This window comes from Papaver somniferum, chromosome 2 (assembly GCF_003573695.1).
Source record: "Papaver somniferum cultivar HN1 chromosome 2, ASM357369v1, whole genome shotgun sequence".
NCBI classification, from domain to species: Eukaryota; Viridiplantae; Streptophyta; class Magnoliopsida; order Ranunculales; family Papaveraceae; genus Papaver; species Papaver somniferum.
Genome location: NC_039359.1, coordinates 143,030,891 through 143,036,890, shown reverse-complemented (window position 1 = coordinate 143,036,890; position 6,000 = coordinate 143,030,891).

Below are 6,000 nucleotides of genomic sequence, written 5' to 3'. Positions count from 1 at the left end.
TCCTGGACGATAACATCGGGTCTGTATATGGTAATCTTGCAACCTGAGTTCAGTAATAGGTTGCAGTTTCATCCAATCTGATATATTTGACACCTCAAACCTCGCCGGGACATGAACATCGGGTCTGTATATGGTAATATTGCAACCTGAGTTCAATAGTAGGTTGCAATTTCATCCAATCCGGTATATTTGACACCTCAAACCTCGCCGAGACGAGAACATCGGGTTTGTATATGGTAATCTTGCAACCTGAGTTCAGTAATAGGTTGCAGTTTCATCCAATCTGATATATTTAACACCTCAAACCTCTTCTAGATGAGAACATCGGGTCTGTATATGGTAATCTTGCAACCTGAGTTCAGTAATAGGTTGCAGTTTCATCCAATCTGATATATTTAACACCTCAAACCTCGCCGGGACGAGAACATCGTGTCTGTATATGGTAATCTTGCAACCTGAGTTCAGTAATGGGTTGCAATTTCATCCAATCTGATATATTTGACAACCCAAACCTCGTCTGGAAGAGAACATAGGGTCTGTATATAGTAATCTTGTAACCTGAGTTCAATAATAGGTTGTAGTTTCATCCAATCTGATATATTTGACACCTCAAACCTCGCCTGAATGAGAACATCTGTTCTGTATATCGTAATCTTCCAACCTGAGTTCAGTAATAGGTTGCAGTTTCATCCAATTTGATATATTTGACACCTCAAACCTCGCCTGGACGAGAACGTCGGGTATGTATATGGTAATCTTGCAACCTGAGTTCAGTAATAGGTTGCAGTTTCATCCAATCTGATATATTTGACACCTCAAACCTCTCCGGGACGAGAACATCGGGTCTGTAAATGGTAATTTTGCAACCTGAGTTAAGTAATAGGTTGCAGTTTCATCCAATATGATATATTTGACACCTCATACCTCGCCGGGACGTGAACATCGGGTCTGTATATGGTAATCTTGCAACCTGAGTTCAGTAATAGGTTGCAGTTTCATCCAATTTGATATATTTTACACCTCAAACCTCACCGGGACGAGAACATCGGGTCTGTATATGGTAATCTTTCAACCTGAGTTCACTAATAGGTTGGAGTTTCATCCAATCTGATATATTTGATACCTCAAACCTCGTCGGGACGAGAACATCGGGTCTGTATATTGTAATCTTGTAACCTGAGTTCAGTAATAGGTTGCATTTCATCCAGTCTGATATATTTGACCCCTCAAACCTTGCCGGGACGAGAACATCGAGTCTGTATATGGTAATCTTCCAACCTGAGTTCAGTAATAGGTTGCAGTTTCATCCAATCTGATATAGTTGACACCTCAAACATAGCCGGGACGAGAATATCGGGTTTTTAAATGGTATTCTTGCAACCTGAGTTCAGTAATAGGTTGCAGTTTCATCCAATCTGATATATTTGACACCTTAAATCTCGTCGGGACGAGAACATAGGGTCTGTATATGGTAATCTTGCAACCTGAGTTCAGTAATAGGTTGCAGTTTCATCCAATATGATATATTTGACACCTCAAACCTCTCCTAAATGAGAACATCGGGTCTGTATATGGTAATCTTGCAACCTGAGTTCAGTAATAGGTTGCAGTTTCATCCAATCTGATATATTTAACACCTCAAACCTCGCCGGGACGAGAACATCAGGTCTGTATATTGTAATCTTGCAACCTGAGTTCAGTAATAGGTTGCAGTTGCATCCAATATGATATAATTGACACCTCAAACCTCGCCGGGACGAGAACATCGGGTCTGTATATGGTAATCTTGCAACCTGAGTTCTGTTATAGGTTGCAGTTTCATCCAATCTGATATATTTGACACCTCAAACCTCGCCGGGACGAGAACATCGGGTCTGTATATGGTAATCTGGCAACCTGAGTTCAGTAATAGGTTGCAATTTTATCCAATCTGATATATTTGACACCTCAAACCTCTCCTAGACGAGAACATTGGGTTTGTTTATGGTAATCTTGCAACCTGAATTCAGTAATAAGTTGCATTTCATCCAATATAATATATTTGAACCTCGCTGGACGAGAACATCGGGTCTGTATATGGTAATCTTGCAACCTGAGTTCAGTAATAGGTTGCAGTTTCATCCAATCTGATATAGTTGACATCTCAAACCTAGCCGGGACGAGAACATCGGGTCTGTATATGGTAATCTTGCAACCTGAGTTCAGTAATAGGTTGCAGTTTCATTCAATATGATATATTTGACACCTCAAACCTCTCCTAGATGAGAACATAGGGTCTGTATATGTTAATCTTGCAACCTGAGTTCAGTAATAGGATGCAGTTTAATCCAATCTGATATATTTAACACCTCAAACATCGTCGGGACGAGAACATCGGGTATGTATATGGTAATCTTTCAACCTGAATTCAGTAATGGGTTGCAATTTCATCCAATCTGATATATTTGACACCCCAAACCTCGCCTGGACGAGAACATCGGGTCTGTATATGGTAATCTTGTAACCTGAGTTCAATAATAGGTTGTAGTTTCATCCAATCTGATATATTTGACACCTCAAACCTCGCCTGAATGAGAACATCGGTTCAATATATTGTAATCTTCCAACCTGAGTTCAGTAATAGGTTGCAGTTTCATCCAATCTGATATATTTGACACTTCAAACCTCGCCTGGACGAGAACGTCGGGTATGTATATGGTAATCTTGCAACCTGAGTTTAATAATAGGTTGCAGTTTCATCCAATCTGATATATTTGACACCTCAAACCTCTCCGGTACGAGAACATCGGGTCTGTATATGGTAATCTTGCAACCTGAGTTCAGTAATAGGTTGCAGTTTCATCCAATCTGATATATTTAACACCACAAATCTCTTCGGGACGAGAACATCGGGTCTGTATATGGTAATCTTGCAACCTGAGCTAAGTAATAGGTTGCAGTTTCATCCAATATGATATATTTGACACCTCAAACCTCGCCGGGACGAGAACATCGGGTCTATATATGGTAATATTGCAACCTGAGTTCAATTATAGGTTGCAGTTTCATCCAATCTGGTATATTTGACACCTCAAACCTCGTCGAGACGAGAACATCGGGTCTGTATATGGTAATCTTGCAACCTGAGTTCAGTAATAGGTTGCAGTTTCATCCAATCTGATATATTTGACACCTCAAACCTCTCCCGGACGAGAACATCGTGTCTGTATATGGTAATATTGCAATCTGAGTTCAATAATAGGTTGCAGTTTCATCCAATATGATATATTTGACACCTCAAACCTCGTCGGGACGAGAACATCGGGTCTGTATATGGTAATCTTGCAACCTGAGTTCAATAATAGGTTGCAGTTTCATCCAATCTGATATAGTTGACACCTCAAACCTAGCCGGGACGAGAACATCGGGTTTGTATATGGTAATCTTGCAAGCTGAGTTCAGTAATAGGTTGCAGTTTCATCCAATCTGATATATTTAACACCTCAAACCTCGCCGGGACGAGAACATAGGATCTGTATATGGTAATCTTGCAACCTGAGTTCAGTAATAGGTTGCAGTTTCATCCAGTTGGTGAGTAAACTCTTACCACACTAGCATTATTTATCATTATTATGGTCTCCTCTAAATGAAATTTTTTGTTGATGCATACTACCATTCTCTTTTCTTTTTGAGGTATCATTGATGGAAACACCTGAAGCTGGACAAATGATGAACAAATGAGATCATGTTGTCCTTGCAAAGCTGTACACGCGAGGGATTAACTTGTAACCAAGCAGATCAAGATTATTGAATTAAGTTTATCACTTCCCTTGTATTTGCGTTGCAGGACATTGATAGAGAAATATAATTAGAACTGTTGATGTGCAAGAATACCTGGACATGTAGACAAGTTGGAAGATATGAGACAGTGTAGGTCCTGTGAAGCTGTGGAAGTAGGACAACTGAGAAGTAACACATTCTCGTCTCTATTTCTTATGGTGAGTAAACTCTTACCACAACTTTTCAGACTTTTTCATATGAACCGTGTAAGTGAATTTCCAGTTACAATTCTGTCAAATAAATATAAACTTTTGATACTTAAGTTGTCAATGTTCAAATTATTATGATTGAATGGTATTCAACAATGAAAATGAAATCCAGAATGACAATGCACATGTAACTGAATGATTCTTTGCTCTCCTGCGAACATTGTTTCCAATTTGATTGTCACTAATTTTATTGTTTGCAGAATCATGTAAAACGAAATGCCCAAATTACTGAATGAATCTTTCTCTCCTATGAGATCTGTTTCTAATTTTGGTTTATGTTTCGTTTATTGTTTTGTCAGGATACTAGAATTATGGCAAGAGATGGTTAAGGCTACTATGATGTCAATGGACAACTTCTTTTGGCGGATAACAACTTTTTTCAGCCAAGGTATATATAATGCAGAGCAACACTTGCTTATATTTAGAAACTGCTAAGAAACACAACCCTTCTCATTTGATTATAACCATATAGAACCATGTATTTTTTAGGCTTAAGGAGTTCTTCCAATGTAAAAATGATACTCGTATATACTTTACATATGTGAATGATTGAGGAGTATGTATTCCAGAATAATTGAATGAATGAATTCCTTATGCTGCTAGAATGAGAATGTATTTATTTTGGAATGAGATTGAATTCCAGAATAATTGAATGCATAAATTCTTTGTGCTGCTAGAATGAGAATGTATGTACTGCGGAATGAGATTGAATTATGGGTTTCAGATTCAGTATTCATAAATGAATTGCAATGCAGCTTCAGAAACTAATTGTATTGCAGCTTCAAAAATGGATTGCGTTGCATTGCAGGGTCCAATTATGGGATCTTATTTATATAATAGTAAAAGAACGTTGTTTTTTTTTTGAAAACTATTTTTTTTTACCAACGTCGAATCAACGTTATAATATCTGTTAGTAATTAGCACACCTGGCAAATTCATTACTGTTACAATGAATTTTCAACGTCTAAAGCCGTTAGTCCATATGTTACATGCGATGGACACGTGGCAAACGTCAAACGTTACAGTCAGTTGTTACGAATCGAATCGTTACAGCAAGCTGCTATATCCAAAATGTTACAATCAATCATCAACGTTTGAAGTTGTTACTTTAAACGTTAGAATAGATTGACATGTGTCGTACGATATCCGTTACACTGAGCTATCACGGTTGTGAATCGTTACAATAACTGTTAAACCCAATCTGTTACAATCAACTAAACAACGATTAAAATCGTTACTGTATCTGTTACAAGGAAGGACAGGTGGCAATAAGTCAACCGTTACACACAAAGTCGCCGTTACAGTATCTATTACACCGAACTGTTACAGACCAACCGTTACGATCTGCACAATAACGGCTATCCGTTACAACAAAATGACATCAGATAAATCTTGTGCCAACTAGATAACCGTTGGTGAATTTATTCCAACGAATGAAACCGTTATTTAGTAAAATTTCATTGTAACGAAATGAACCGTTGATAGAATATTGTAACACTAATAATAATGACACTTTTCCAACGTTTTTTTGACGTTACAATATATAGATACTAACGTTTTTTTCAACGTTACAAATTTCCTGATTTCGTGTAGTGACAGCTACTTAACACTAGCTTTTAAAAGCTGGAAAATCAGAAGTTGTGGACCCACATAATTTGATTTAATTGATTCTCTATTTTAACCTTATTACTCCCTCCGATCCTAATTAGATGACCTACTTAGTTATAATTTTTGTTCCATAAATAGATGACCTATCTCAATTAAACAGGATGAATTTCCAAAATTACCCTTTCCTAAATTAACACTCGTTCTTTCTGTCTCATTCTTCTCATTTCTCCATTCATTTCTTTTCCCAGTCTCACTCTCCATCTCTTCGCCGTCATATCACCATCACCACCACCACTACCACTGAACGAAACCTCTTCTTCTCATCAATCATAAAACGAGACTTCAAAACGAAACTTATTCTTCT